The sequence below is a fragment of the Schistocerca americana genome, chromosome 4 (assembly GCF_021461395.2).
Source record: "Schistocerca americana isolate TAMUIC-IGC-003095 chromosome 4, iqSchAmer2.1, whole genome shotgun sequence".
Taxonomy (NCBI): Eukaryota; Metazoa; Arthropoda; class Insecta; order Orthoptera; family Acrididae; genus Schistocerca; species Schistocerca americana.
The window spans coordinates 752,007,859-752,020,246 of NC_060122.1; the positions used below are offsets into that span (position 1 = coordinate 752,007,859).

General features: G+C 43.3%; 1 protein-coding gene across 1 annotated transcript in view; it reads left to right on the forward strand.

The window, feature by feature from the left end:
• Positions 1-12,388, forward strand: part of LOC124613777 (nephrin-like) — a 1,004,503-nt gene that overhangs the window by 700,891 nt on the left and 291,224 nt on the right. The gene's annotated exons all lie outside the window — the stretch shown is intronic.

Here is a 12,388-nt window from a genome sequence, read left to right on the forward strand (position 1 = left end):
ATAAGCTTCTAAATACAAGGATCATTCTGCTCAGTTGCGCTCATTTACAGGATCTTGTTCAGTTCTATCAGTACTGACAGGCACTATCACAATAATTCCTGCAAAGCAGCAGTTTTAAGTGAGTGTCAATGTACCAGTGAAAGTAGACTCTAGTACTGTCGACCGCTACCAGATGGTGTTGCTGCTTCCCCCATTTGGCGCACTGCAGCAGCACTTGTTCCGGCTTGCAGGTACGCTGGTGGCAATCGATAAGACAACATGGAACAATGTGAACATCGGCAGCAGTGGACAGTGTGGTTTCTGTAGAGAGAAGGAATCACTGCTTCAGACGTCAACAGGAGTTTAGTAGTCATATTGAGGCTATTTGTGGGAAAACACCACCGAGTTGCAGATTTATGTTCTGTTGGGTATCAGTGTTCAGATACGCAGGGCCTGTGCTGGAGAACGTAAAAGCACTGGGTGTCCGGCCACTGCACGCATACCAGCGCCTAGTGAGTCAATGACTTGATAAAGGGGCACAGACGAATCGCGTTTGATGAACTGGAGAATGCAACAAGGCTATCACGGGCAACCCTCCACACCAATATGACGTCAAAATGCAACGGAATATTACCGGAGAAGGGGGAAAACGTAAGGCAGCAGAAAAGAAGGTAATTTGAAAATTGATTAATAGATGGCACTGTATGTGTCAGAATACGTAAATGAAAACACCCCTTCTTTTTTCACAAGATGCTTTAATCCCTCCAGTGATGCATGGTTTTTCACATCACTGTTTAATGTCTTTTCTGATTTTATTATGCGGGATGCTATTTTCAAATAACAATATGAGTTTATCATGGAATAGATTCAGTTTGCTTTTGTTTCATCGTCTTTGGCAGTACTGTCGAGTTTAACTTTAGTCAATGCTTGCCGCTGTTCAAAGGTTTAGTCCGCATTGTTACCTTCTGTTCATCTGAAGTTGAAGAACGTGTGTACACGCCGGGTACGCCACGCCCTCACCATCATGTAGAGACAGACTCGTGCGAAGATATGCCGACACTTAGGGCAGAGTTCTTTTAGGTGTGGCCGGCGTCGATGAGTCATGGTTCTTCCATGAGACTCCACAAAAGAAACGCCAGTCTATGGAGTGGCAGAGTACCGGGTGTCCTCCTCCCAAAACGTCACGCTTGGGACTATTTGAATAAAAGCAAATGGTGACTTTATTGATTGACATGGATGTAATACTGCTGGTGCATACTTCCTCCCAATACCACCCTCAAAAGTGATCAGTACCGGGGTTCACCGCACCACTCCATCGACACATTCAACATTCTCTTCTTTGAAGGGAAGTACCCAGTAGATAAGAAAAAAGCTGTGGCCCTCCGTAAGCTTGGAAATATATATATATAACAAATTTTCTTGAGACAACCTCAGGTCCACGAGTCAGCGTGGTTTTGGAAAGCTACACTCGTTCGAAACTCGGCCTGCCCCTTTCCTCACATGATATACTGCAAAATATGTATGAAGGGTCTACGTAATTGCCCGATGTGGTATGACCTGTCCTTACTTCTCACCAAGCATGGATAGCTCTGACAAGCTGAAAGTGCCTGCGAACCCAAGCCCTGCAAGATAAGCAGATCCCAGACACAGTGACGTTTAGACATCAGAATAATAGTGGTTATAGATGACTTAAAATGTGACAATGAGGAAGAAGTAACATCTGCCTCAGACCAAACAACCGAACATTTACCTGTCCTGAATAATTTTATTACATTAATGACCACAGACAGTGGGTTCACGTCTCGTCTTTGGTGACGAAGAAAGATCCTATGGACTTACGAAGATCCTGTACAGTTAACACAAGAATATCTTAATGAACATAACTTCAAGCAAGACAGACACATCCAAATTTACCAAAACAATTCTTACACTAGCGTAATATCAAGAGAAAAACAAATACTAATACTAATAACATCAAGCACTCTGAACTCAAGAAAATTTAGCCCAAGAATATTACACTGATAGTGTTATAGAATGATACAATTGACTGTACGCTGACTACTCTATTGTAGGTGCATAATATCGTCTGTCTTCCGAATGCCTCCCGCGAATTTAGCCCCAAGAGCACACGGCAATACATGGCTGACATGGACATGAGCGAATGAGAAAAAGTGAACAGATCATCTCCAGTCTAAAGCAGAACTGAAGTGAACACACCCTAGTGACTCCCACACTTTCCGCCTGAGCAACACGGTATTTACTTTGTGCAGACTTTGGCGGGAATTCCCGGCCATGGTTGGCTGTGGAAAGCGTCAGCGGCGGATGCGTCGACGCCTTGTGAACCTGTTGATCTGACAGTTCTCTTCTGGCCTTGATTGGTTGTACAGTCGAAACTGCCCTAAGTTTCGCCAGGCCAATAACTATGTTTTTGCCTGTCCAAATCAACAGGCTCTGTCCACTCACTAAGGCTGAGCGATGTGTACACTGTTGCCCTCAAACGTTATACAGAAATTGAGTAGCACAGCTCATAGCTCGTAATCTCCAAGTTGGAGATATTTCAAGATTGTTAACCTAACTATGGGTAATATCAGAGACTGGTCAACACATACCGACACAAAATGTCTTTTACGGAGCCGCGACAGAGCCGTCCAGCACATCTCCTCTCTAGGAAGACAGTGATCTGAATTAATCATTCATAATTGCCTACAATGTTGCAGACTTCCTTTCCTCCCTCCACCCTGTAGGATGGGTTCGCCTCCTGCCACAACTAGTGTCGGTCAATAAGTGCATTTGCTGCAGCTTACGTCGTATCTTTGCCCAATGAATTTTCAGGAACAAACTGGGGCATACGTAGTTTTTACCCAGTGCAATGAGCATTCGATATTCTTTCATTTAGTAATAAGCTGTGACCAAACAGGAGCTGTCCACGTGGACTTCATGCGTTCTTCACCCGCGTATCATGTGATATTTGAATGTTAACAACATTCCGAGTGTTTCATGCTGCTGTGCTCCTTTCTGCATCCAAAATGTGGCCTTCCACTTGCATTCCTGAGTGCTTTCTTAGGTTAAAAGTGTTTCACAGAGCAAGTGTAGTTCTCATGCTCTGTACATGCGAGTGGCACGTGAATTTTGTTTATGTCAAGTTGATGACTCACTTTCTGCATTCACGTTACCACGTAAATGGAAGTGCTGAGTTCTGCTTTGAGACCACCCAAATGAATACCCGGCAGCATTATGATGTTTACTTAAGTCGAGGTGTACATCAGAAGACTCGGCCAACAGCTACTCATTGTTGTGCAGTTGAGTCCGCCGAAAATGCCAGGTGCGGTCTGCATGTCACTCTCCTGATTGATATCGGACAGCGAGGGTTAACTCGTTTACGGCTTTCCTATCACTGTGCCAGCTGTGCCCGGATTGGCTGGGAAACCTTGCTTACACTTCAGTCAACTACTACAGAAATGCTACTTGTTTGTTAACAAAAAACTAGGTACATTTTATTAGTATCGAGTTTATTTGAGTCACACCTCGCGGGATTAGCCGAGCGGTCTAGGGGGCTGCCATCATGGACTGTGCGGCTGGTGCCGGCGGAGGTTCGAGTCCTCCTTCGGGCATGGGTGTGTGTGTGTGTTTGTTCTTCGGATAGTTTAGGTTAAGTAGTGTGTAAGCTTAGGGACTGATAACCTTATCAGTTAATTCTCATAAGATTTCACACACACGCACATTTGAGCCACACATCAATTAATTACGCTCTGTTCTACACAAACAACGTCATTCTAAGAAAAGCCTGGCTTGTGGAGTATCAAATTCATAGGGTTCTTAAGTAGAATCGATTCCTCGATATAAAAATTATGTTTGTTTTTTCTTTTTCTTTTTTTTTTTTTTTCTTGGTCATCAGTCTACTGACTGGTTTGATGCCTGCCACGAATTCCTTTCCTCTGCTAACCTCTTCATCTCAGAGTAGCACTTGCAACCTACGTCCTCAATCATTTGCTTGACGTATTCCAATCTCTGTCTTCCTCTACAGTTTTTGCCCTCTACAGCTCCCTCTAGTACCATGGAAGTCATTCCCTCATGTCTTAGCAGATGTTCTATCATCCTGTCCCTTCTCCTTATCAGTGTTTTCCACATATTCTTTCCTCTCCGATTCTGCGTAGAACCTCCTCATTCCTTACCTTATCAGTCCACTTAATTTTCAACATTCGTCTATAGCACCACATCTCAAATGTTTCGATTCTCTTCTGTTCCGGTTTTCCCACAGTCCATGTTTCACTACCATACAATGCTGTGCTCCAGACGTACATCCTCATAAATTTCTTCCTCAAATTAAGGCCGGTATTTGATATTAGTAGACTTCTCTTGGCCAGAAATGCCTTTTTTGCCATAGCGAGTCTGCTTTTGATGTCCTCCTTTCTCCGTCCCTCATTGGTTATTTTACTGCCTAGGTAGCAGAATTCCTTAACTTCATTGACTTCGTGACCATCAATCCTGATGTTAAGTTTCTCGCTTTTCTCATTTCTACTACTTCTCATTACCTTCGTCTTTCTCCGATTTACTCTCAAACCGTACTGTGTACTCATCAGACTGTTCATTCCGTTCAGCAGATCATTTAATTCTTCTTCACTTTCACTCAGGATAGCAATGTCATCAGCGAATCGTCTCATTGATATCCTTTGGCCTTGTATTTTAATTCCACTCCTGAACCTTTCTTTTATTTCCATCATTGCTTCCTCGATGTACAGATTGAAGAGTAGGAGCGAAAGGATACAGCCTTGTCTTACACCCTTCTTAATACGAGCACTTCGTTCTTGATCGTCCACTCTTATTATTCCCTCTTGGTTGTTGTACATATTGTATGTGACCCGTCTCTCCCTATAGCTTACCCCTACTTTTTTCAGAATTTCAAACAGCTTGCAACATTTTATATTGTCGAACGCTTTCTCCAGGTCGACAAATCCTACGAAAGTGTCTTGATTTTTCTTTAGCCTTGCTTCCATTATCAGCCGTAACGTCAAATTTGCCTCTCTCGTCCCTTTACTTTTCCTAAAGCCAAACTGATCGTCACCTAGCGCATTCTTAATTTTCTTTTCCATTCTTCTGTATATTATTCTTGTAAGCAGTTTCGATGCATGCGCTGTTAAGCTGATTGTGCGATGATTCTCGCACTTGTCACCTCTTGCCGTCTTCGGAAATGTGTGGATGATGCTTTTCCGAAAGTCAGATGGCATGTCGCCAGACTCATATATTCTACACACCAACGTGAATAGTCGTTTTGTGGCCACTTCCTCCAATGATTTTAGAAATTCTGATGGAATGTTATCTATCCCCTCTGCCTTATTTGACCGTAAGTCCTCCAAAGCTCTTTCAAATTCCGATTCTAATACTGGATCCCCTATCTCTTCTAAATGGACTTCTGTTTCTTCTTCTATCACATCAGACAAATCTTCACCCTCACAGAGGCTTTCAATGTATTCTTTCCACCTATCTGGTCTCTCCTCTGCATTTAACAGTGGAATTTCCGTTGCACTCTTAATGTTACCACCGTTGCTTTTAATGTCAACAAAGGTTGTTTTGACTTTCCTGTATGCTGAGTCTGTCCTTCCGACAATCATATCTTTTTCGATGTCTTCACATTTTTCCTGCAGCCATTTCGTCTTAGCTTCACTGCACTTCCTATTTATTTCATTCCTCAGCGACTTGTATTTCTGTATTCCTGATTTTCCCGGAACATGTTTGTACTTTCTCCTTTCATCAATCAACTGAAGTTTTTCATCTGTTACCCATGGTTTCTTCGCAGCTACCTTCTTTGTACCTATGTTTTCCTTCCCAACTTCTGTGATGGCCCTTTTTAGAGATGTCCATTCCTCTTCAACTGTACTGCCTACTGCGCTATTCCTTATTGCTGTATCTATAGCGTTAGAGTACTTCAAACGTATCTCGTCATTCCTTAGTACTTCCGTATCCCACTTCTTTGCGTATTGGTTCTTCCTGACAAATGTATTGAACTTCAGCCTACTCTTCATCACTACTGTATTCTGATCTGAGTCTATATATGCTCCTGGGTACGCCTTACAATCCAGTATCTGATTTCGGAATCTCTGTCTGACCATGATGTAATCTAATTGAAATCTTCCCGCGTCTCGCGGCCTTTTTCCAAGTATACCTCCTCCTCGTGTGATTCTTGAACAGGGTATTCGCTATTACTAGTTGAAACTTGTTACAGAACTCAATTAGTCTATCTCCTCTTTCATTCCTAGTCCCAAGCCCATATTCTCCTGTAACCTTTTCTTCTACTCCTTCCCCTACAACTGCATTCCAGTCGCCCATGACTATTAGATTTTCGTCCCCCTTTACATACTGCATTACCCTTTCAATATCCTCATACACTTTCTCTATCTGTTCATCTTCAGCTTGCGACGTCGGCATGTATACCTGAACTATCGTTGTCGGTGTTGGTATGCTGTCGATTCTGATTAGATCAACCCGGTCACTGTACTGTTCACAGTAACACACCCTCTGCCCTACCTTCCTATTCATAACGAATCTTACACCTGTTATACCATTTTCTGCTGCTGTTGATATTACCCGATACTCATCTGACCAGATATCCTTGTCTTCCTTCCACTTCACTTCACTGATCCCTACTATATCTAGATTGAGCCTTTGCATTTCCCTTTTCAGGTTTCTAGTTTCCCAACCACGTTCAAGCTTCTGACATTCCACGCCCCGACTCGTAGAACGTTATCCTTTCGTTGATTATTCAATCTTTTTCTCATGGTAATCTTCCCCTTGGCAGTCCCCTCTCGGAGATCCGAGTGGGGGACTATTCCGGAATCTTTTGCCAATGGAGAGATCATCATGATACTTCATCAATCACAGGCCACATGTCCTGTGGATACACGTTACGTGTCTTTAATGCAGTGGTTTCCATTGCCTTCTGCATCTTCATGTCGTTGATCATTGCTGATTCTTCCGCCTTTGTGGGCAATTTCCCACCCCTTAGAAAAGAGAGTGCCCTGAACCTCTATCCGCTCCTCCGCCCTCTTTGACAAGGGCGTTGGCAGAATGAGGCTGACTTCTTATGTCGGAAGTCTTCGGCCGCCAATGCTGATTATTTATCAAAATTTAGGCAGTGGCGGGGATCTAACCCGGGACCGAAGACGTTTTGACTATGAATCAAAGACGCTACCCCTAGACCACGGGTACACCATTGGTTATGTTAGGTGGTAAAAATTCTCCTGCCACCTTACAAAGGGAACTAGCAGATTCCTTATTTCTAGATTTCCAGAAAGCGTTTCGTAGAGTTCTCCGTTGTAAGCTGTTGTTACTGAACTTACGATCATACGAATAAGTTCACAGATATTTGAGTGGCTCGAAGATTACTTAAGTAATCCTCAACAGCAAATATTCATAATTGACAAAGGTATCATCAGGTGTGTCCGGAAATGTGTGATAGCACCGGTATTGTTCCCTATATATATAAATAATTTGGCGGACAGTGTGGGCAGCAATCTGTGTTTGATTGCTGATGATGCTGTTGTGTGTTGTAAAGTGTTGAAGTTGAGTGACTGTAAAAGATACAAGACGAGATAGACAAAATTTCCAGTTGGTGTGATAAATGGCAGCTAAATCTAAATTTGGATAAATGTAAGTTAATACAGATGAGTAGGGAGAACAAACTTCTAATGTTCACTTGCAGCATTACTAGAGTCCTGCTTCACACAGTCAATCGTTCTAATATCTGAGCGTAACGTGGCAACGCGAAATGAAATAGAACGAGCATGTGAGAACTGAAGTAGGGAAGGCGAATAGTCAACTTAGGGCTACTGGGAGAGTTTTAGGAAAATGTTTTTCACATGTAAAGGAGACCGCATATAACACTGTAGTGCGACCTGTTCTTGTATACTGCTCGGGAGTTTCCGATCCATATCAGGTAGGATTGAAAGAAGACAAAGAAGCAATGCAGAGATTAACTGCTAGATTTGTTAGCGGTAGCTTAAGACAATATTTAACGGCTACAGAGTTGCTTCAGGAACTCCAACGGGAGTCCCTGGAGAGAAAGCGAGATGTACTTTTCGAGAAACGCTATTAAGAAAATTTAGACAACTGGCATCTGAAGCTGACTACCACATGATTCTACTTAGGGCTTATACAAAGGCATATAGTCTTCTCCCTCGCTCTATTTTCGGTTGGAACAGGAAAGGAGATGACTAGTAGTGGTACAGGGTGCCTTGCGCCATGCACAATACAGTGACTTGCAGAGTATCTATGTAGGTGTACATGTAGGTATAGTATGTTTTTCCTGGAGGGAAGGAGTGTCTGCTTCAGGCATCAAGAATGGTTTAGTGGCCATTTGTGGGCAAGCAGCAGAAGTAGCAGATTTGTATTTAGTTGTATGTAAGAGAGCAGGTACTGCAGGGACTGTGCTGAAAAACGTGAAAACATTGGGCTTCAAGCAACTGCACGCAGTACAATGCCTAACGAGTCAATCAATTTATTATGGGGCACAGGCGAATCACGTTCGAAGAACTGGAGAACGCAACAGGTCTATCGGGCGCAACTGTCCACACCAACTTACGTGAGTATCTGAATATGAAAAAAGCGTATGCACACTGGGTGCCCCATGACCTCACCCTAATGCAGAAACAGGAAAGTGAGAGGATATACCAACTTTTGGTGCAACAGTGCAGTGCAGACCCAGCAGAGTTCTTTCAGGTGCGGTCACCACCAGCAAGTCATGATTCTTCCACGAGACTCCAGAAAAGAAACGGCAGTCTATGGAGTGGAAGCATACTGGGTGTCTTCCTCCCAAGAAGTAACGGTTGGGACTATTTATTTGGAAACAAATAGCGACAGTGTTCTAGGATAAGGATGTGCTACTGATGGCGTATTTGCTCCCTCCAAATACCACCTTCATAGGTGATCAGTACTGCAGCTCACTGCACCAACTGCTTTGACGAATTTAACGTTCTCCTCCATAGAGGGAGGTACCCAGCGGATAAGAAAGGAGCTGTGGCTTTGAAAGAGCTCACAACTCCCAAACCAGCTACAAGCTCATCAGCCAGCTGTTGGTCATTAGCAAACTGTTGGAATTATTGTAGTGGTTCCAACACGTCTTTTTTTTTTTTGTCATCAGTCTACTGACTGCTTTGATGCGGGCCGCCACGAATTCCTTTCCTGTGCCAACCTCTTCATCTCAGAGTAGCACTTGCAACCTACATCCTCAATTATTTGCTTGACGTATTTCAATCTCTGTCTTCCTCTATAGTTTTTGCCCTCTACTGCTCCCTCTAGTACCATGGAAGTCATTCCCTCATGTCTTAGCAGATGTTCTATCATCCTGTCCCTTCTCCTTATCAGTGTTTTCCACATATTCTTTCCTCTCCGATTCTGCGTAGAACCTCCTCATTCCTTACCTTATCAGTCCACTTAATTTTCAACATTCGTCTATAGCACCACATCTCAAATGTTTCGATTCTCTTCTGTTCCGGTTTTCCCACAGTCCATGTTTCACTACCATACAATGCTGTGCTCCAGACGTACATCCTCATAAATTTCTTCCTCAAATTAAGGCCGGTATTTGATATTAGTAGACTTCTCTTGGCCAGAAATGCCTTTTTTGCCATAGCGAGTCTGCTTTTGATGTCCTCCTTTCTCCGTCCCTCATTGGTTATTTTACTGCCTAGGTAGCAGAATTCCTTAACTTCATTGACTTCGTGACCATCAATCCTGATGTTAAGTTTCTCGCTTTTCTCATTTCTACTACTTCTCATTACCTTCGTCTTTCTCCGATTTACTCTCAAACTATACTGTGTACTCATCAGACTGTTCATTCCGTTCAGCAGATCAACTAATTCTTCTTCACTTTCACTCAGGATAGCAATGTCATCAGCGAATCGTATCTTTGATATCCTTTCACCTTGTATTTTAATTCCACTCCTGAACCTATCTTTTATTTCCATCATTGCTTCCTCGATGTACATATTGAAGAGTAGGGGCGAAAGGATACAGCCTTGTCTTACACCCTTCTTAATACGAGCACTTCGTTCTTGATCGTCCACTCTTATTATTCCCTATTGGTTGTTGTACATATTGTATATGACCCGTCTCTCCCTATAGCTTACCCCTACTTTTTTTCAGAATCTCGAACAGCTTGAACCATTTTATATTGTCGAACGCGTTCTCCAGGCCGACAAATCCTATGAAAGTGTCTTGATTTTTCTTTAGCCTTTCTTCCATTATTAGCCGTAACGTCAGAATTGCCTCTCTCGTCCCTTTACTTTTCCTAAAGCCAAACTGATCGTCACCTAGCGCATTCTTAATTTTCTTTTCCATTCTTCTGTATATTATTCTTGTAAGCAGCTTCGATGCATGAGCTGTTAAGCTGATTGTGCGATAATTCTCGCACTTGTCAGCTCTTGCCGTCGTCGGAATTGTGTGGATGATGCTTTTCCGAAGGTCAGATGGTATGTCGCCAGACTCATATATTCTACACACCAACGTGAATAGTCGTTTTGTTGCTGAGTCTGTCCTTCCGACAATTATAGCTTTTTCGATGTCTTCACATTTTTCCTGCAGCCATTTGGTCTTAGCTTCCCTGCACTTCCTATTTATTTCATTCCTCAGCGACTTGTATTTCTGTATTCCTGATTTTCCCGGAACGTGTTTGAACTTCCTCCTATCATCAATCAACTGACGTATTTCTTCTGTTACCCGTGGTTTCTTCGCAGCTACTTTCTTTGTACCTATGTTTTCCTTCCCAACTTCTGTGATGGCTCTTTTTAGAGATGTCCATTCCTCTTCAACTGCACTGCCTACTGCGCTATTCCTTATTGCTGTATCTATAGCGTTAGAGAACTTCAAATATATCTCGTCATTCCTTAGTACTTCCGTATCCCGCTTCTTTGCGTATTGATTCTTCCTGACTAATGTCTTGAACTTCAGCCTACTCTTCATCACTACTATATTGCGATCTGAGTCGATATCTGCTCCTGGGTACGCCTTACAATCCAGTATCTGATTTCGGAATCTCTGTGTGACCATGATGTAATCTAGTTGAAATCTTCCCGTATCTCCCGGCCTTTTCCAAGTATACCTCCTCCTCTTGTGATTCTTGAACAGGGTATTCGCTATTACTAGCTGAAACTTGTTACAGAACTCAATCAGTCTTTCTCCTCTTTCATTCCTCGTCCCAAGCACATATTCTCCTGTAACTTTTCCTTCTACTCCTTCCCCTACAACTGCATTCCAGTCGCCCATGGCTACTAGATTTTCGTCCCCCTTTACATACTGCATTACCCTTTCAATATCCTCATACACTTTCTCTATCTGTTCATCTTCAGCTTGCGACGTCGGCATGTATACCTGAACACTCCCTCTGCCCTACCTTCCTATTCATAACGAATCCTACACCTGTTATACTATTTTCTGCTGCTGTTGACATTACTCGATACTCATCTGACCAGAAATCCTAGTCTTCCTTCCACTTCACTCCACTGACCCCTACTATGTCTAGTTTGAGCCTTTGCATTTCCCTTTTCAGATTTTCTAGTTTCCCTACCACGTTAAAGCTTATGACATTCCAGGCCCCGACTCGTAGAACGTTATCCTATCGTTGATTATTCAATCTTTTTCTCATGGTAATCTCCCCCTTGGCAGTCCCCTCCCGGAGATCCGAATGGGGGACTATTCCGGAATCTTTTGCCAATGGAGAGATCATCATGACACTTCTTCTATTACAGGCCACATGTCCTGTGGATACACGTTACGTGTCTTTAATGCAGTGGTTTCCATTGCCTTCTGCATCCTCATGTCGTTGATCATTGCTGATTCTTCCGCCTTTTGGGGCAATTTCCCACACGACAAGAGAGTACGCTGAACCTCTGTCCGCTCCTCCGCCCTCTTTGACAAGGCCGGTGGCAGAATGAGGCTGACTTCTTATGCCGGAAGTCTTCGGCCGCCAATGCTAATTAATTATCAAAATTTAGGCAGTGGCGGGGATCGAACCCGGGACCGAAGACGTTTTGATTATGAATCAAAGACTCCACCCCTAGACCACGGGTACCAGGCGAGTAATATGAATATCTTCGGGGATAGGCGACTACCTGTCAGCTGCTATATCTAGTGGAGGAGGCCTTGGATGCTCTTCAAAGGAGGGAGTTCTTCAGTGCAGTAGTCCTCGATGTCTCAACAGTCTCTGAATCAGAGTGGAGGAAGCGGTTCTTCTTGTCTCCTGAACATGTGTGTGTCCCTGTCACATTTTGTCCTCACGAAATTCTATGTCCACGTCAAAGACAATTGTACAGAGCACTTCAACTCCGGATGCATCCGGTAGGATTCACTCTTGAGCCACTCATATTGATTTTGTACGCAGCGGATGTGCGAAAGTCCCGGCTGGTACTCTATGCACAGG